At 34.5% G+C, this 21963-nt stretch overlaps 1 pseudogene; it reads left to right on the top strand.

Moving 5' to 3' along the window:
* Window positions 1–7102: 7102 nt before the first annotated feature.
* On the top strand, window positions 7103–7802 carry LOC101289419 (alpha/beta hydrolase domain-containing protein 17A-like; annotated as a pseudogene).
* Window positions 7803–21963: the final 14161 nt, after the last annotated feature.

The raw sequence follows: 21963 nt of genomic DNA, 5'->3' as shown, positions 1-21963 counted from the left end.
GTCTGGTGAATATGGCAGATGAATCAGAACTTCCCAGCCAGGTTGTAAGTTTTTGACTGGTCATCAAAGAAACATGAGGTCTTGCGTTATCCTGATGGAAGATTATACATTTTCTGTTGACTAATTCTGGACGCTTTTCGTTGAGTGCCGCTTTCAGTTGGTCTAATTGGGAGCAGTACTTATTGGAATTAACCGTTTGGTTTTCTGAAAGGAGTTCATTATAGAGGACTCCCTCCCAATCCCACCATATACATAACATCACCTTCTTTGGATGAAGACCAGCCTTTGGTGTGGTTGGTGCTGGTTCATTTCACTTGCCCCACAATCTCTTCTGTTCCACATTATTGTACAGTATCCACTTTTCATTGCCCATTAAAATTTGTTTTAAAATCGGAACGTTTTCATTATGTTTAAGTAGAGAATCACATGTGGAAATATGGTCAGGAAGGTTTTTTTCCACTTAACTTATGTGGAACCCAAACATCAAAGCGATGGACATAACCAAGCTTGTGCAACTGATTTTCAGCACTTGATTTGGATATTTTGAGTATGTTGGCTACCTCCCACGTGGTATGACGTTGATTGGTCTCAATTAATATCTCAATTTGATCGCTATCAACATCAAGTGGTCTACCCAACCACGGAGCATCGTCCTGTGAGAAATCTCCACACAAAACTTCGCAAAACACTTTTGACATGTTTGATCAGTCACAGCACCTTCTCCATACACTGCACAAATCATTTTTTGTGTTTCAGTTGCGTTTTTACCTTTCTTGAAATAATAAAGCATAATATGCCGAAAATGTTGCTTTTTTTCTTCCATCTTCGGTATTAAAATGGATACACAAAATTTCACCAATTTTGATGTCATTTTAAAAATGTACACTGATATGGCGTCTGTCAAATATAATGTAACAAAATTGTTTCAAATGCAGTTAAAGACAACAAAGTGCTACTAGAGCCATCTTACAGAAAAAAACAAATGAACCTTTTGGCCAACCCAATACTTAAAACTACAGATAAGACTTTTAACTTTTGATCATGGAACAATAGAAATAATTAATCATACATGTGCCCACAAATTAAATCACAGTTAAGTAAAAGTATTAGTGATCAATGAAAACCAGATGAAAAATAAAACCAAAAGTAAACCTATTTTGCTACACATTTGTTATGGGCTTTTTAAAAACTTCTTGGACCCAGAAGTACATCAAAATTTAATTGTAAAACAGATAATTTAGCTGTTAGCAACAACAAAAATTTCACAATACCTAAATGTTCAAATCTGTGTTCAGAGGACAAAAAGATACTTTCCTGATTAAATGAGACATTAAAAAGAAATGATCTATGAAATTAAAACAAGAACAGATATGATGACAGTAAACAATATTTCAAATAAACCAGGGATGAATAAAAATGAAAGTTGAAATTTATTCATTAGAAAAAAAACTTAAAAATAAATTAGAAATTATTTTAAAAAAACTAAAATCTGGTTCTTTTAAAACAAGGATGATTAGCTGTTTATAAAGATGAATGACAATAATTAATATGTTCTAAGGAAATGAAGAAATATATTGAAATATATTGAAGTGGTAAAGTAATTTGAACAGTGATTACTCTGAGGGAAAATATTTAATATTTTAGTTTATCTATGCATTGTGGAAGTTGGAAATAGGATTGTTCAGTCTTAGGCACTGAGTTTTACACAGAAAAACAATAAATATGCCTTCTTTTCTGCAATCTCTCATACTGCTAATTTCATGCAGCTTAATTTTTTAAAGTATACATAATAATTTAAAAGTTTTGTAAAAATTAATATTTTATTATGAATTGAAAAAGCAGGTAACTTAAAAATATTTGTGATTATAAAAATTAATCTGGTTTTATTGCTACTGATGATTATGTTTTTGAATAAAACAAAGATAATTAATTTCAAAAACTTTCTGTGCCCTGATAGAATCTAAACTTGAATGTTTAGATATTATACTCTTGTTTTTTATCATCTGAATTACACCTAGTTAATTATATACCATTTTATAATAATTTATTGCATTGCATGAATATAAGTATTGATTTATTTCAGGATGGTGAATTTAAAAATTCTGTTATTATTTCTATTATAGATTGTCTTCAACCATATATTTGTTAATTGATATAAATATCAATTTTCATAAATATATCATAGAGTCAAGTACTTTCTTAGAGATATAGTGCTTTTGATAAAGTTAAAAAATTTCTCAGCACAGCTAAAACACCCTTGAATGGTACGGTTTTTTGTACTTATAATTGAATTTGCCCTTTCTTGCACTATGTTGCCTTTTTAAATTTTTCACCATTTCAAATGTGTCTTGTTATTTCCTGTATGTAGCCATATGCACACATACATTTGGCCTGAAATCGTCATTTGGTACATTCTTTGTTGAGCCCAATCTAATCATTCTTTGCAGGAGGGATCCCAAACACACAGCCTTTACTTGGCCTGTCAGATGTATTTTGTTGACTTACCCTTTGGTTTCAAACAGTTTTAATTAACTATCATCTTATATTTTTTATGATTCATCATATACACATTTATATATCAAATTTGTCTTGAAAAACTCAATTATCTGGTAAAATAGGGCCCTAATACCCTTATTACACCAGTACCTGAGGCTGAGAAGGGCTCCATTATGCTTTAGCCCTTAATTCCCAGCACTCTGCCTTAAGTATCACTGGTCATACATCCATGTTCATTCATAGTCTGGCCTCTGCAAGAATCTCTGAGTTTGTGACAGGACAGATTTAGGTGTTAAATGTCACTTCCTCAGTGAAGTTTTGCATGATCCTCTTGGCTGGAGACTCTAGGAGAGTTTTCTGATGGGATTGCATGCCACTAATTGTGTGATGAGTCACAATGAAAACTGGAATATTTCATTGGCATTAGGATATTGGAAAGAGTGTATGAAAGAGTATTTGAAACTTTCATGTTGACGATGTCATTTACGTTTTAAAGCATATGTCTAAGTGAGGCATTCCGTGTTATTTCTTTGCATGAGGAAGTCAAGGAAGTGTGCAGACAGCAAGGGAGAGACAGAACCTGGGGCACATGCCCAAGGGTCTGTGAGTGGTATGCTTTTGAGGTCCCAGGCTAAGACCAATTGGTCAATTCAAGCCAAAATAGAGGAGTTTTGGTAAGCCCCATGGGGGTCGTATCTAAGGCATGCATCAGGAGAAGGCATTGGGAGATAGTGGATATGGTTGGCGGTTGGGGAAGTCACATCAGGAACTTAGATTTGCTTGTGACTCTCCTGGCTTCTTTCCAGGGCTTGTAAGAGGAGCTAGTGTCAGTTTAAGGTCACTGCAGGCCACTTGGCCAAAAATATAGGTGCCATGGATGGGATACACAAAAAATGGAGATACAGGGATTGTTGGAAAAAATAGATTTTTGTCTATAGTTCCTGGTTCTTACTTGTGGTGCCAGTGAATAATATCATAGTAATAATATTACCTTAACTCTTAAGTGAACCTAACTAAATTTCTGGAACATTAGAAATGCAGCCAGCCCTCCTTATCATTGAGTTTCTCATCCATGGATTCAATCAACTGCAGGATACAAGGACCAACTACAATAGGCCATTTTACATAAGGGACTTGAGCATCTGAGGATTTTGGTATCTGAATGGGCTTCTGGAACCAATCACCCCATTACCAAGGAACGGATGTAGATAAAATTAATAAGATAAGAGGTACAACAAATCATAAGAGAATACTATGAAAACTTCTATGCCAACCTAGAAGAAATGGACAAATTTCTAGAAACATACAACCTGCCAAGACTAAATCAAGAAAAAATAGGCAATTTGAACAGACCAATCACTAGTAGTAAAATTGAATTTGTAATAATAATAAAAAAAACTCCCAGCAAACAAAAGTCCAGGACTAGATGACTTCAGAGGAGAATTCTACCAAACATATAAAAAAAAATTACACCTGTTCTTTTCAAATTATTCCAAAAAGTTGAAGAGCATGAAGCACTCCCAAATTCATTCTGAGGCCATAACCTTGATATCAAAAGCAGAAAAAAAAAACACTAAGAAAAAGAAAATTAAAAGACAATGTTTTGATGAATATAGATGCAAAATCGTCAACAAAATATTTGCAAACAGAATCCAACAATATATAAAAAGAATCAACTTATGTGAAAACAGGAAATTTACCACAAGGACTTAGATGAAAAAGATGGCTTCTGAGTCAGCATACTATCAGATAAAACACTGAAATCATCATTAAGTTTCAATAATAATACTTGTATAGGACAATTGTGAGGAAGTAACCACAAAATACATATGGAAAAGCTTTGAAAAAATGTAAAGTTTTGAACTAACAGTAGAGGCTATGACCACACTCCTTATTCCATTCAGAAACTACTCATCTATCCCAATGTTTGCAAATGTGGAGCAGGATCAGATATTCTCACTGATATTTTCAATTCCATTGACTATTTCTGGTGCTAATATGTGTGTGTGTGTGTGTGTGTGTGTGTGTGTGTGTGTATACTTTTTTGTTGTAGTATCTGAATTTCCAAACTATTGTGTTCATCAGGCTCAGGTTCAAATTTAGAAGATGTATGAAAATATTTTTTAAAAATAGGAACTAAACTTAGGTTAACACAGAAAGCATTTATTGTTGCCAGTGGTAATTAACTTTAGGAAATGGAGAATTCTGAGAAAATGCAAAATAAAAATAAAATAAAGAGAAAAAGAGAATATATTTGTTGGCTAGTGGCAGTAATCATGAAATATGATGAATACCAAAATCTACTTGAAAGGATATAATGTGGGAAACATAAAGAGGAGGAGCCTTGTGGAAATAGAAGTAGATGCATAATTCTATGTTTCTAAGATAAAGGGAGAAGCAAGGTAAGGTGATCCTTTTATTAAGGATGGGAAGAAAATTGTAGGGTCTCTAAGAAATAATTTATCAGTTTACAACTCTACATAAGATTTGTCTGATCTTTTGATCTTAGGTGAATAATGAAGTAAATGTTGGGTGAAGAAATAAAATCATGACATTTAAATTCACTATGATCTTAAAAATAAAGCATTTTAAAGTTCTGTAGAGAAAACAAGCAATTCCTTATTCTACAAATGATAATTTGATAAGTAAGCAGTGTTTCTGAAATTAATTATTTATTTTTGGCTGCTTTGGGTCTTCATTGCTGCACACGGGCTTTCTCTAGTTGCGGCGAGCAGTGGCTACTCTTCGTTGTGGTGCACAGGCTTCTCATTGTGGTGGCTTCTCTTGTTGCGGAGCATGCACTCTAGGCACACAGGCTTCAGTAGTTGTGGCTCATGGGCTCAGTAGTTGTGGCTCCTGGGCTCTAGAGCGCAGGCTCAGTAGTTGTGGCACATGGGCTTAGTTGTTCCGTGGCATGTGGGATCTTCCTGGACGAGGGCTCAAACCCGTGTCCCCTGCATTGGCAGGCAGATTCTTTACCACTGTGCCACGAGGGAAGTCCCCTCATTGTTTTTAATAAAAGAAAATGGTTGAGAATTTTAATATACAATAATTAATCCAGAGCATAAATGAATGATACAATACACTCAAATTTTTAATATTAAGATCAATAAGCAAAACCTCATTTTATAATCTTGGCTAACAATCTCAACAGAAGTAAGACATGAATAAAATATAATTATTTTATGAAATTTTGTTTTAATTCTTGTTTTTGGTAGTTGTTTATTCTTCAGGACAAATAAATAGTTTTATTTCCAAAGAATAAGTATAAAAGGACTTGTGGTTTTTTCACATTTTATTTGGCTTGAAGTCAACTGACAAAGCTAGATTATCAGGCATAGTCAACTGTATAGCTTTTCAATAGAGTATAGAGTACAGAGTTCAATAGGAACAGACACGTTAATGATTTTTTGTTAAACAAATGTCACTCTCCTTGCTGTGAAATTGTGTTCATTCTTTAAGGAATACCTGTAGCAAGAGAGAGGGGCAATTATTCCTCTATTAATTTGAATTAGTTTCATGCTTAAAGAGATGTGTAAAATCCTGTGTTAGTATGTCTTTTTTTTCTAGGGTACGTAATAAAATTAATTACTCTTTTGGAAATGCAAATAATATTTAGACTACACAAAAGTACTTTTTCTGTTTCTTATAAATGTAAAAGAATTAAACTATACTTATACATATATGCAAATTATTCAGTGTATTACTTGAAGTAATTAAAAATGTCCCTGCCCTCAAGAGAGTGTGTGAAAGTTAATTATTAGAGGATTGAGAGGGTACATTTTAAATGAAAATTGTTCTTATATATTCACATATATGATGTATAGTTTATATTTACATGATATACTCAATTACTGTGTCTATGTGTTGATAACAAATGAAAAGTGTGCACATAGGTAGTATAAACAGGTTTGACTGAAATGGATATTTGAATAAAACGCCTGTGGCTCATGAAAACCATGCTTCAACACACTCCTCTTGGCACTTAAAAGAGTTAGATAATGATTAAATTTCCCACATAAATTTCAAACAATGCTATACTACATGGTTTTCAAAATTTAGTTTCAGATGACATTTGATGAGTGGTACTTGTCAGTCTTTCCTGGCTACAAGTGAAATACCAAGGAGGGTGTGCATAAACATATAACAAAAGCTAACCACCTGAAAACTAAGTGCAATAGTTGGTATCTTACAATTTCAGAGGGAATTCCCCATAACAATAAATCCTGTAAAAGTAAAAAAGTGCATTGATGAAGCAGAAGTGATACACAGCTCAAGTGAGTGGACAGGCAATAGGTGAAGAGTGATAAAGCTACTTTGAATTTTGGAAAACATAGTCACCACAAATAGCAGGAGGTGAGCCGGAGAAAGGAATAGCCGTAGCATCAGTGCCTGGTGGAATTTAGACTTTTTCATCATTGCCGGCTCTTCTGATTGTCAGAGAACTATGTCATGGGAGGAAGAGGAGAATGAAGGGAATTCAGTCTAGTAGAGCATTATGAGTTGTGCAGCCGTCTGTCTAAGAAGAGAAGGAATCAATGCCCTGTGCTCAGAGAATAGCTCCAGGAACAAGCTGTGTACCGGCCTCAGGAGGTTGGTGCATGACATGAACGGCCTGTTGGTGAACGAGCTCTGCTGCCTCTTCTGTTGCCCGCCCTGCCCTGGCCTCATCACCGCCAAGCTCGCCTTCCTGCCTCCAGGGCCCACCTACTTGCTGGTGCCGGAGCCTGAGCCCAGGCTCGGTGGGCCAGGGCCGCCCCTACGGGAACGTTGGCCGGCAGCCCCCGGGGCACTGGAAGCTCCACCTGCTGGAGCACGCCAACTTCTGTACAGCCAGCGCAAGCTGGACACCATCGAGGTCTTGGCCACCAAGAGCAGCTGGGGCAACCACGTCTCCTGCATGTACATGTGCTGCATGCCCAGAGCCAGGTATACGGCTCTCTTCTCGCAGGGCAACGCGGTAGACCTGGGCCAGATGAGCAGTTTCTGCATCGGCCTGGGCACGTGCATCAACTGCAACATCTCCTCCAACTACTTCGGCTAAAGGGTGAGCTTGGGCAAACCCTTGGAGAAGAACCTCTACGCCGACAGCGGCCTGGCAGGCCCTGCACATCAGGTACGGCATCAGCCCAGACAGTGCCGTCCTCTACAGGCACAACATCATCAGCACGGTGGCCACCGTGGACCTGGCCTTGCGCTACCACTGCGCCATGGTGGTGCTTCACTTCCCGCTTACCTCGGGCATGTGCATCGCCTTCCACGACACCAAGAAGACCTACTGCTGTGATGCGTTCCCCAGCACCTAGAAGGTGTCCCAAGACGCTCTGTGTCTTTATTCCTGTCCTGCCCCTAGGTTCTTCACAACCTTTTTGTTTTTGTTTTTAGATTCCATATATATGTTAGCATAAGGTATTTGTTTTTCTCTTTCTGACTTACTTCACTCTGTATGACAGGCTCTAGGTCCATCCACCTGACTACAAATAACTCAATTTCGTTTCTTTTCATGGCTGAGTAATATTACATTGTATACATGTGCCACATCTTCTTTATCCATTCATCTCTCGATGGACACTTGAGTTGGCTCCATGTCCTGGCTACTGTAAATAGAGCTACAATGAACACTGTGGTACATGACTCTTCTTGAATTATGGTGTTCTCAGGGTATATGCCCAGTAGTGGGATTGCTGGGTCATAGGATAGTTCTATTTTTAGTTTTTTAAGGAACCTCCATACTGTTCTCCATAGTGGCTGTATTAATTTACATTCCCACCAACAGTGTAAGAGGGTTTCATTTCCTCCACACCCTCTCCAGCATTTATTGTTTCTAGATTTTTTGGTGATGGCCATTCTGACTGGTGTGAGGTGATACCGCATTGTGGTTTTGACTTGCATTTCTCTAATGATTAGTGATGTTGAACATCCTTCATGTGTTTGTTGGCCATCCATATATCGTCTTTGGGGAAATGTCTATTTAGGTCTTCTGCCCATTTTTGGATTGGATTGTTTGTTTTTGGATATTGAGCTGCATGAGCTAAACAACTATCCTTTGAGAAGCCCACATAGGAAGAAGTGTCCTCAGGAGAGAAGCACATTTCTATTAGAGAAAGAACATAAAAGGGATGCCCAGAGAAAATACAATGGAGACCATTCTGAAAGGACGTATAGTGGAAACAGTTCAGGAATTTGAGACTCAATATTTTTTTTCTATTTTCCCTTCTAGCATTCATTTTGAAATAAAAACATCACAAATGGAAAGCTGATATACACAGGAAGGAACACATGTTTAAATTACTCATCTTCCATGTTCAATGAAAAGTACTTATTAATTAGTGTTGGGGCATGCTGACACTCATGGTGGTTGATATGATTAGAAAGGAAAAAATCAGAGAGATGTAAAACTTCTCTAATGAAAAAGTTTATCTGAATTGGGAGTTAAAATCAGATAGTCATCTCAATATAAATCAATAATCTTTATAGCAGGGTTTATCCATATACCTTTTTGATAGGAGTATAAAGCTCCCAATACATCAGAAATTTAGTGTTTGAAGTTGATTAATTAGCAATTTAAAGTCAATTAAAACCCTGTAATTGAAAACTATACATTTTTAACTTAAAAGACAAAGTAATGTTCATCATGAAGCAGTCTGATGAGTTCAAGTCCAGAGGACTGTAGGGATTCATTTCATGTAATGGATATTTTATAGACAGTTTTATTTTCTTTCAATGGCTTTATGGGAGATATTTCATTTTTCATTTCCCTTCATGTCAGTTAGAAAGTCATTAAATGAATATGTAATGATTCCTGATTAATATTTTAAGGCTCTAAATATTTTAACAATTCTGACAAAGCTATAAAACAACTTCTAATTATGTTAACATATAAAGGAAGGGGGAAAGGTGATAGAACAAGGAAAACAATATTCAATAAATTTCAGGCCTATACTTTTAAATTACAATCATAAATTACTTAAATAATATCACATTATATGCTGAAAAATAACAATCAGTGGTACAATATTACCAAAGAATCACTGTGAGATAAATGTTAGCCTATGTTTCTATTAACATTATAGAAACATCTGATGATCTTGATATAGTAACAAATCCTGATGTTACTTCGGCTCACATACTGTTCGATACACAGAAATAATTTTCTGTATATTTATCGTTACATGAAATATCTGTGAAATGTGTAATAAACAGTAACTGAAATAACTATTTTGATTTGAACACATCTTGATTAATTAGCATTTACTAATAATTATTAATCTTATGTATCATAAAATATCATTTAAGCTTTGCATATTTGAGCTGTTAGGTAAAGTGTAGTGACATACAAAATATTAATGTAACCATGAATCAGTGTAGCCTAATGGTTAAGATCACGTACATTGTGCAATCTGTCAATGTTCAAATGCTATTTCTATGAATTTCAACCTTAAAACAGGGGCAAGTTAAAACTTCTTGTGCCATAGTTTCCTATCTATAATATGGAAATAAGAGTACTTACCTGATAGAAGTGTTGGGAGGATTAAATTATTAATACAAAAACATAAATAAATTCTCAGCTCACATAAACGTTCACTACTTTTGTTGCAGAGGGCCTGTTACCTCTGGGCTTTGGTCCCGATGAGATGGACAGAGTAGTAGAGGTGGGTGGAGGTAGGTGAGGCAATAATTAGTAATATTTGAGTTCTTCCAGTGCCTGAAGTAAGCTGGAGGGTGAGACAAGATCAATTTAATCTTGATCCTCTATTTCTAAACCCATTTGTACCCAGAACTGTGGTCACAAAGTCTGATTACAGGTTCTGGATAGCAGCTAGTAATTTTAGCACAAGATTCATGTTGTGGCTTCTATAAGAAAATGAAACAGTTAAAACATGCTAATTATGCATTAACAAAATGCTCTCATTTTTGCTAGAGAATGTTAAAAAGATTATTCATCAAACTTATTAATTAAAAGAAATATTATTAATAGTAGGATTCTTAATTTATTTTACAGCATTTATATGTCAACTACATTATAAATAAAGCATGAATATATGTTTATTTTAGTTTAGCATGATAATTTAAGCTCCATTATGTAAATGTTTTTCTCAGAGGAACAAATATACTAAAATGCGAATTATGGACAGTTAAAACAGATGATACATGCTTTTTATTCTTTATTAGTTTGATATATTTCCAGTAAATTACTGTATTGAAATAAATTTCAAAATATTATTAGTAATTTATGCATAAATATGAAGATTATATTCTGAAAATAAATTTATTATTTTATAGTTAGTTCTTATATTTATTCTTGCTTTATCGCTTTATAAAGGTAAACAAAAAAACAACAAAAAAGGGAGTAAAATATTCTTTCTAAGTGTTAACAGCAAATAAAAACAGATTTTTCATTTAGAGATACAATTTTCAGAACTTCAACACTACTAAATCAGTGGCATCCAGTGTGCAATATAATGCAAACCACATATTTAATTTAGAATCTTCTAATATCCACTCTAAGAAAAACATAAAATGAAACCAATTACATTAATTTTGTAAGTAGTGGAAATGTAATGAAAACAAAAAGTATGAGTGCTAGTCTAGTGCCCTTACTAGTATATAATCAAACTACTATTACAGTAATAATCCACTTTCCGTTTTCCTTGACTGCTTCCAGTATAGTCATTTTGTCTCCTTAATGTGGCTTTAAACAGCCTTGCAACAGTTATCCTAACACCTACCACAGTGCTTAAACCTGGTAGCCACTCAAAGCCAGTTGTTCTCTGCACTTCCATAAGATACTGTGTATTTGCAAAAACGAACATGCATAATAAATACATGGATGATTTAAACTTGATAGTATGTTCTAATTTTAAAGAGCAAATAGTTATTGGGCTATGAACAGTTTTTACTAAGTTATTGTGCTTGGTAATCTGATAAATATACAAATGAATAAAACATAGTTTTAGCCCTCAAGGATAGTTTTAGCCCTTGTTATATAATAGGGAACAAAAAAAATAACACTTAGGCTAAAATTATTTCCTAAAAATACAAGATTAGAGAGAACTAGCTTAATGCAGGTCATGTGAAAGTAGTGTTGTCAGATTTAACAAATAACAACACAGCATAAATGCCTAGTTAAACTTGAAATTTCAGGTAAACAACAAATATTTTAAGTACCAGAATGTTCCATGGGCTGTAACATGGATAAGAACTTATATTTATAACTTCACACTTTATTCAAAATAAAAAAAGTGATTTATAAGTAATTTTTATAGTTCTTGAAAAAGGTAGATGAGTATAATTTATTTCAAATCACTTCTCATTGACTAGTCTCTTGCTCAAGCTAATTTTGGATTTTGTGTGTGTGTGTGTGTGTGTGTGTGTGTTCTTTTAATTACAATTCAGATTTCTATAATAACAAAGATTTGACACTCATCAAAATTACATAGATTATTTTACAAATGATATGTGAATTCCCAGAAATAATTTGTTGTGAAATTGTTAAGATGTGAATATTTGTTACATTTTAATAAATTTAATATATATTTCAAAATTAACCTTGAATAAATTTAGTAAAATTAATAAATAAATTTCAAATTTAACCTTGAATTCTATCTTAAAAAATCTAATTTCTTCTGAAAATACAGCAAATTTTGTGCTGTCAGATAGCTTTGAAATAAAAATAAATAAATAGTTGAGAATAATGTAACAAATCTACTGCAAGCGTATCAACGTACTTTTATTTTTAAATAGAGGTTCCCAGAAAAATAAATTGTCTGAAAAAACATTTAACTTATGGAAAGCAGTTATATCACCTTTGGTGATAGCTGTAAACCAAAATTTAGGAAATCGAAAAATTTTTATAAAAAATCTCGGGGAGACTTCCCTGGTGGTCCAGTGGTTAAGACTCCATGCTCCCAACGCAGGAGGCCCGGGTTTGATCCCTGATCAGGGAACTAGATGCTACATGCCACAATTAAAAGCCTGCATGCTGCAACTAAGACCTGGTGCAGCCTAAATAAATTTTAAAAAAAGAAAAAGAAAATCTCGGTTCCTTTCTTGAATGTGCATTTCTTAGGTTGTTTCTCTTGAGTATATTATCCATATGGCAGGTAGTTGACACTACTCTAATGAGTTCGAAGGTAGTGTAATTCTTTCTTTAAAAGATGATTGTGAGAAGTATCATTTTAGAAAGTTAAACAGAGAAAAGTAGCTGCATACACCTATTCTGTCATGAACTATTAAAGTGAGCCAATCACCATAGAATTTGATCAATTTTAATTTAAGTATCTGGTATCCATGTGATGTGCATTGTTCCTTCTAAAATGTAAAACTGATATCACTCAATGCATCAATTAATCTCAAGATGAAATTAAAACACGTTGTCATATTATTCATCAAATATCAACACACCCTGACCTCTTCTTGATAGCTATCACTTAACACCATATTCATAAACAATGACCTCTCTACAGTGCCTTGAATGTACCTATAAAGATGCTTCTAACTACGCCTGGAATTTCCTTTCACCTTTTCTACCTATTTGTACCTAACTCTTATTAAATCTTCAGACCATTCCCCAGAGGTTGCCTTCATGCATCCATCTACCCAGCCACTCATTCAGCAAATATTAAGAGCAATCTATGTGAAAAGGTCTAGGGGCTGAATTGGTTGATAAAACAAGGTAAAGCCCTTGATTTCACAAACCTTCCTTGCTAGTGAAGACAGATGACAAACAAAGATTAAATATGTTGTGTTACCTATGAAGGAAAAAAAAAAAAGATGAAGAATTAGGAATAAAACAGGAGGCATTTCAGATAACATAGTCAGGGGTGGTCTCTCTCATGAGATGAGTTTGTGCAGCAAACTGAATAATGTCTGAACAGACAACTGGGTTTTTAGGTGAGAGCATCAAAGCAGAAAGAGCAGCCAGTACTAAGACCCTGAGAAGGATCAGCACAGGTAAGGACTAGGGAGAAAGAGCAGGAGAGGAGATGGGAGATCACATCAAATGGCCATGGTTAAACCTTCCCCAGCATCACCCCAGCCTTCCCCAACTGCTGGTGCCTTCACAGAACCCCGCAGCATTCCAACCTCAGATGTTACACACCAAGTAGAGAATGACTTTTCTTTTGGCCCCAGGAGATGGTGTTCTGCAGATTCTGCACTTGCCTTCTACTATACTCTCAGCTCTGAACTACCATTTTGTATTTCAGCCCTTGCCACACTGGCCACACCCTTCATTTTTTGAACACTTATTAGTAACCACAGTTTTCTGCAAGGCACCATTGTGTGTCATGTGGAGAAGCAAGAGTGTTGCAGATTTATTTTCCTTAAGGATATTTAGAATTAGTATTTTCTTCAATTAAATATTATGTAAAGAAAGTTTTGCTTAGTTTCGTGTAGGTGATGCACAAAAACTGCCATGGGAGTTGAAAAAAGGGAGATTATTTCCTTCAACTGACTTTCAAGGTGGTTGCAGGGAGAAGTGGCAGCTCAGGAGTGGACCCAGGGAGTCTTGGGGGGATAGAAATGGCCTTTCTAAACTCTGAGGATTGTGTGTACAGTTATTACAGAGGAATGACCAAGTACCCTGAGTAGGCTGTGAAATTCTGAAGTCTATACTGTATCTTATACTCTGTTCCCCCAACTGTGAACTGACAATATCTCATCCAAAATATTCATTTGTATTTCTTCCGCTCTTGTCCAGCTCTCAGCACTACAATTAATTCACTTGGTAGCAGTCAAAATGATATGTAAAATATAGCTCATTACATCACCTGTCCCCTGTGATTAAGATCTTCTCCTGGTTCCTCTTTACCCTCTGATAAAGTCTACAATTCTTGGACTGGTTTTCAAAGCTTCCATGACCCAGCCCAGGTCTGTCAACTGCTCTCTAGTTTACATTAATTTTTTTTTCACCTGTCATGCTTCAACCAAACTGGCTTTTTTTGTTTCCATAAACTGACCAAGCTTTGGGGAAACTTATGGTCCATCTACTAATCATTTCTTTTTCTTTTCCCAAGAATGTTATTTCCCTTAAAATTTTCAAGCCAAATACTTTTTGTCCTTCATATTTCCACTTGATGGTGTTCTTCTTTACGACAATAAAAATCAATCACCTAGTCACTTCTATCCTACACCCTCTTTTAATCCTCTACATAAAGATTTTAACAGTTTGATGTGTTTTCTTGTTGTTTTTATTCACATCTTGTAATAAAAGCTGTATTAGAGCAAGAAATGTTGGTATTGATAATCACTCTTTTCTCTTTGGTTGGAACAACGTCTATTGTATAGTAAGCATTCAGTGTATATGTAGGATAAATGAATCAGTGTTAAACACGTGAATGAGTCGCATGGCACATGGTAGTTAAAAGGCGAGAGACAGATGAGCATTGGTATAAAGTTGAAAAAGTATAAAATCCTCACATGGAATGAGTAAAATTGAACATAAATGACTGGAATATGGGGAAATAAGGAAGGGTAAGTTAGTGTGGGTTTATAGAAGATTGTGACTAACAGATTCATTTTAGGTTATGATGAATGTGAAAATATGTTTCTTTTGGTCCTTATCTCTCTTAGTGCTGATTAGAAGCCGTTTGTTCAACCCTGTGAGCTGGGAAGTGAAAGAAGATACCTGTGAAGTAAGGGCTTTGGCTGATACTCCAGAGCAGTGATTCTGACATTATTCTTTGGCTGATGAGGATAGATACTTCGAATGCGGCAATATCTTCACATACCTCTATTGAAAATTTAAGAGGCCAAATCAACAGCGGACTTAGGAAAATGAGGAAAACTATTCTTCCTTATGGTAAGTTAATGTCCACAAGTTCCTTGTTATACTATGTTTTAAAATCCATTGCACACTTCTAATTATAGAGTAATATTTTCCAGCTGCGCAATGTTCACCTACTAGTATCTATTATATTTGAAGTTTGGTTCTTCTGAGGGCAGGCGAAAAAGTGGTAAAGTTATTAAGCCTGGTTCTGGTAAGCCACAAGCTGTTCTAAATCTGAAGCCTGTCTTTTTTTTTCCTTTAATTTCGACATCGGTTTTATACAAAAAGGATTTATATGCATGTTCGAATAATTTGTTAGATTTGAAATGTCCATGAACTTCCACAAGTGACCTAAGTTTGAACTTTTATTTGTAGTTAAGCCTTGCTAGAAGAAAGGCAGATCTCCTTCTAACCGAGAGATAATAAAAAGAATAGAGATAAAAGAAAGACCTGCGAATAATTCATTCACGAATATGTGGAATGAGGTTTGGAGAAGGAAAGATAACTTTCTGATAGAGACTGGCTCTGGGGAATTTGGGATTTGTTAAAGTCACAGTGTCTGAAGGACATGGTAGGCTCATACATGGTTTGGCTAATAATTAACTGAGTGATAAGCAAAGATGCTTGCACCTTCAATATGAGGGAGTCAACAGTTTAGAATGTGAAATATGATTCTATGTAGGATTTTGTCCTTGATATGGAGACATTCTAATTAGCATAACTGTGGAAGATATACTAATAGGACTCAGCATAAGAAATAGTTAGTTTGCCTGGATATAGATAGATTTGTAACCATACAGACTGCATAGAAAGAAACTAGAGAAAAACAAGTTTATGGTTTAGGTCAGTATCAGAGGAGTATAGGGAATGTTGTGATTGATTGTCTTGGGGTTCAATAATATCCTGGGCTTTATGAGAATCAGAAAGTCATGAAGGAAACCAACCATATTGACCAAGTTATTAAATGCCAAGTCTAATTCTCCACTTTGCTAAATTATTGTCATTGTAAACTGGAATATACTTCCTGAATGTTAGGATTGTCAATAGGTGTTAAAACTTAAAAAAATGGTGCCTTTGGGCTTCCCTGGTGGCGCAGTGGTTGAGAGTCCGCCTGCCGAATGCAAGGGACACGGGTTCGTGCCCTGGTCCGGGAAGATCCCACATGCCGCGGAGCGCCTGGGGCCGTGAGCCATGGCCGCTGAGCCTGTGCGTCCTGAGCCTGTGCTCCGCAACGGGAGAGGCCACGGCAGTGAGAGGCCCACGTACTGCAAAAAAAAAAAAAAAAAAGTGGTGCCTTTGGATATAGCAATTCCATCTTTTTGAATATACTCTTTATTTCAGTCTTTTATTGAAAATAATGCAAAATAGATGGTTTATGGAATCACTTTATATACAAAGACTGGCTAATATTGGTTTCTAATCATTAAGTATTATAAAATTAATGTAAATCTAATTTATTGTCATAGAAATTTATTCATACTATACTAAATAGTAAAGAAGTGAAACTTAATGCAAGTGAAAAATAAGCGATAATAAAAGCCCCCCTTTAGAATTTGACTAATGGAAGTGAACAGTTAAATAAGATGACTTGACTAAGGATGCCCAATACATTATTATCTCTTAATTAAAAAATATTTTTAAGACAAGGTTCATTGGTTTGTATAGTCCATTTTCTTGTCTGAACTACATCAGCAGTGCAAAGTCTGATTTCCAGTTTCAATCGCTTTGAAGTATTATAAAAACTTCTCAAAGCCATCTGTGAAGCCGTTCAGGAGTATAATCCTGTAGACTTTATCATGTTTCCTCATACTTTAAAGTTTTCTTACAGATACCTAATTTAGTAACAATTTTATTGATTAAGTTTATAAATATTTACATGTTATTAAAGTAGTTTTTAAAGAGACCGAATACTCTGTACACATAGATCATGAGTTTGCTACTATTTAATTAAAATATGTAATGGTAGTAAAATGGGTAATTTATATAGCTAGGTTTGGGCACAAACACAACTGATTCTTGCTAAGCATATAACTCAAATAATGTGAGAAAAACACATAGTTGTACCAGAAGGAAAATTACTAATAGAGGATTCCAGTAAGGATTTGTTCTAGAAGCTGGAAAGAGCATCACTTAATCTAAGAGTTGGTTAAATTGAAGTAGGTAGAAAGAACTTCCATTGAAATTGCCGTTTAATAATAATAAAAAAATGTTAGCCTCTTCTGCCTCTGAAGATAAGAAGTCATATCACATAACTGAGGAAAACACTTTCTATACTGATTACCTTTATGTTATCTTACAGAAGCAAGATCACTAACCTTAGGAAGTAAAACATTATAGTTAGCATCTGTTATAAGTTGTCCTTGCTTTCTTATCATGGTAACAGGCATTAATAAACAGAATTGCTATTTAGTTTTATTTCCAAGTTTCCTAAGATAGTATGATCGCAAACTTTAGGAAATTTTCTAAACAGGTTTATTTATTAAAATATATCATGGAAAAAGTAGGAGGGTTAAAATGAAAGAAATGTGCATCAATCTCTGTTTATCCACAGGGAAGTTTATTTAACCTCTTTGAACTTCTATGAAAAATGGAAAATAGAAACTATTATATAGAGTGATAATTAAGATTAAACATGATATTATATAAAATAAATGGTTCCAGTAATATGAATTAAAAGACATTTGAAATGAGGAAAGCATTACTGATTTTTGAGAGTTCAACTATAAAATGGATGCATGATAGAACTGAGAAGTAATGTTGAGTCACCTTAAATAAAGGCCTCTCAGGGCAGCAAAATCTTCCTATAATATGATTTACTATATAGAGAAAGCCAAGGTCTTAATACATCTATTGTATCTAATGTAATGTTTCTCACATTTAAGTAATGGAGTAACCCTTTTTGAAAACTCAAAAATAACCCAAACAAGAAAGACAGTCAAAAGATATCCAGCGTCAATTTAAATATATTGCTAAAATATATTTTAATTAAATATATTTAAATCTAGATTTGATATGAATCAATTATGATTATAGCTCATATAAAACAAACAAAACACCCCCAAAACTAAGCAATCAAACCCAAGAAACAAAACAAAAAGATAAAAAGTAAGTGTGCAAATGATATTCAAACAAAACTATATTTGGTCCATTTAAGATGGCATAGAGATACTCTCTCCACTCTCCTCCAAAAATAAGTATAATCTTTGGAAATAATGCAAGAGAAAACTGAAAGAGAACTCTGAAAAGTAGAAAGAGGATGGCAAATTGCCTAGGGATCAAAAAATGGGAGGAACAGCATAGTGGGAAGACATCTTAGAATCTTTCCTACATTCTGAAGGTTACTATGGTAAATGGAAGAAGACAGCCCTAGCCTGGCATTTCTGACCCCTTACCTAGTGACACAATATGGCCCAGGCAGACTCATTCATCTGCTGGACTGAGTGAGTGTCCTGACAACAGTACCAGGCAAGCATGGCAATGAGCAAGAAGGATTGATTGGGTACTTTGCTGATGCTGATGATTAGGAGCCAGAAGAAGCACTCTCCTTCCCCATCACACCTGAGACTCCCCTAGTGCACCCTGTGACACTGTGCAGCCAGGGCACTGGGAAGGGTGACCTGGCTTCCACAAATGTCCATAAAGAGCTCTTTGTCCTCCATGAGCCAGGGAAGACAAAATCAGGGGAGTATTCTGCCACAAGCCCCTGCTAGTGAAGCACTTCCATTTTTGTGAGTTGGACACTCTTATCCCACGTATAGACAATGATTGGTCTCGCTTGGAAGAGCCCCTTCCACTGTCTTAAGCAGTGTGAACAATGACCATCAGCAGGAGGTCAGCCAACAGACCAAAATAATAACATGGAGGCTCTGGAAGTTGATTGTCATAGTCACAATAGCCCACAAAAGTAGGTCCTGACCTGCATGATAAAACTAAATAGGGTGAATGCCTGCTAAACTAAACTAACTAACTAACTAAATAAATAAATAAAACAGGACTCAAACTTTTCAAATAACAGTCAAAATGTCCAGGATATAATTGAAAATCACCCATTTTACCAAAAAATAGGAAAAACAAAACTTGAATTAGAAGTTATGCCATTTCTGCTCTACTTGAACTACTGTCAATTTGTTTTGAAGTTGTTCTTTAAAAACAATATTTGCTGTATTGAATAAGTCCACCTGTCTTTGTTTCTCATTATTTACAAACAATTAAAATAATATTACCTGCTATGAATATAAGGAAGATGCAAATATTAAAAATTATAATATCATAGTCTAGGTTAAAAGGACTCAATATATATGTTTTTGTCATATGTGAGTATCTGATTAGGTAGCTAGATTAGCATAAAAATGAGAATGAAAACTTAAATAAATCCATAGAGATTTTGCATATTCTAAAAATATATCCTGGTATGGCTCTTGGAGAAAATGTACTTTGAAATATCTAGACACCAAAACAAAGATTGTGTCAGTCAGAAGATTTGTCATGGATGCTCAGTAGTAAAAACAGAAAATGTAGACTTTGATTTTTTTTTAAAGCTAAGATGATTCTTCATATAATTTCAGTGACTCAGTCTCTATTTTAGATTATGTTTAACATATATTTAAATCTCTTATTGTAATTCCATGCCAACAACTCACCACCTTGTTGGGATTTGGATTCCTATATATGCTTTCTTAGGGAATAAGAATACACGAGTCAGGCCCATCCTAATGTGTGCTCTGCTTGTCATAGTGCTTTTTATCATTGTAAAACTGTTTGACACTAATTCATTATAAAACCCTGTTTATTTCGAGTCTACTAGTTTTATAAAAATATTATGGCAGTCCCAACTACAATAATCTTAGATATCCTTTTGTATCTTTTTACTTCTTAAAGCCCTTATAGTATGGTTTAAAAGAAAAGATGTAAACTATATCTATTCTTGGAATATTCACCAGAAATTTTAGCCCAACAGTAACTCAATTTTAAAAAATCAATGTCTTTCAAACATTTTTTTAAAAATAGCGATATTTAATAATTACTTAAATTGTCAATCAGCTTTCATTAAAATGTAAGGTAAATATTAAACATAAATGTTGAGTGTGATCAAAGTTAGCTTTAAATTTTGGATACATAATTTACCATCTGTGTTAATGTACATACTACACTTACCCCCTTTATAATGTAGCTATTTCACTCACAAAATAGGAATAGTGAGAATGTAACATCCCCTGGTGACTTCAGAGAAGGCAGGAGGTAATGAGAAAATAAGAACAACCAGGTGGTTTATTTACCCTATAATCTATATTCTCAGATTGCATTTTAATTTTGTTTACACATTTTAATAATAATAACATAATTTCATCTTTAAATATACTGACTACATATAGATTTTGCTTTTATTTTAAATTCTCATGTAGTAACATATTAAAATTTAATAAAAGAAAACCATATGATTAGATAGTACCAAAAGGGACAATTTTTAAAGACAAATTCAGATGTACTGAGTATATAGATTCAATAACTATAAGTACATAATTTTGAAATTTGAAAAGCTTGAAAAGGATCCATTATTTTGATAAAATCTTTATTCTTTTAGCACCACAATTTTCAGATAAGATATATTTTATTTTGAGACTATATTGATCATCTTGAAAAATAAAAAACTGTCTAAAGCACTTAGGCACCAGCCTTTTCTTAAGTTAATATACAAACAATTGCCAAATTGAGTGTGTATTAATCAATATTATATATTAGTGAAGATTTAGAATGGCATTATATCATTTTTTAAACCCAGGTTGCAAAGGAATTGCAAATTCAGTTCAATATAATATGCATATTCTTCATAATATGACTTTGGATTTTCTACACTAGGACAACCCCAGTTGTTTTTCTACATGTGAAGACATGATTTTGCAATTAACTATGATCCCTAATTTTAAATGCCTGATTATAATTTGGAAAATCCTCTGTTGTCTTTATTTTATTTAGATGTCAAGGAGCACAAACTGAGTTGTCTGAGTATAGGTCAGGAAGGACACAATCTAAAAACAATAGTTGTGAATGTATTTGAACTAAATGAAACCAAAATAGAGCTGTAATATTGTATATCTGCTCTCTGAATCCTTGCAAAATGTTCTCCTTCAAATAACAAACTTCACTTGTGACAACAGATAGTCTCCTAGACAAAGATGTAATAGTTCCACTGTACCTCTTAATGATCTGAATACACCTGGTGCATGAAGTTTAGTGGGGAACAATACCCTTCAGTATGGACTTAATATACACTGTATTGTTTCAAAAGATTGATTGGAATTTAAATCATCACTTTTAATAAATAGTTAAACAGAGTTAAGGCTAGAGAAGGAAATGTTGGTAGGTTAGTTCTGATTATACTATTTTCTATCACTTGAAACTTTGTGATCTAGGAAAGATTACATGGTGCCCTTCTGATGAGCAGTTTTCATTCAGGATACCCACAGTGGACCAGCCAAGACTTTGTCAGGGTTGTGTTGCAGTGCATGACTTATCCCATCTAATCCTCCTTCCATCTCTCCAAGCACAGGTTTCACACCTGTGTTCTGCTCTGAGAATCTCCCTCCTTAGTCCACCTCCTTCCTCCTTTTACTGTCCACCAGTATTTCTGCCCCAAAATCTGTTGCACATCTAATCAGATTTTAGCCTCTACTTATCAGAGAAATAACACTGATACAAAA

The sequence above is a fragment of the Orcinus orca genome, chromosome 3, assembly GCF_937001465.1.
Source record: "Orcinus orca chromosome 3, mOrcOrc1.1, whole genome shotgun sequence".
Lineage (NCBI taxonomy): Eukaryota > Metazoa > Chordata > Mammalia > Artiodactyla > Delphinidae > Orcinus > Orcinus orca.
Note: the sequence above shows the minus strand (reverse complement) of the source record. Positions and strands in the feature narration are given on the sequence as shown.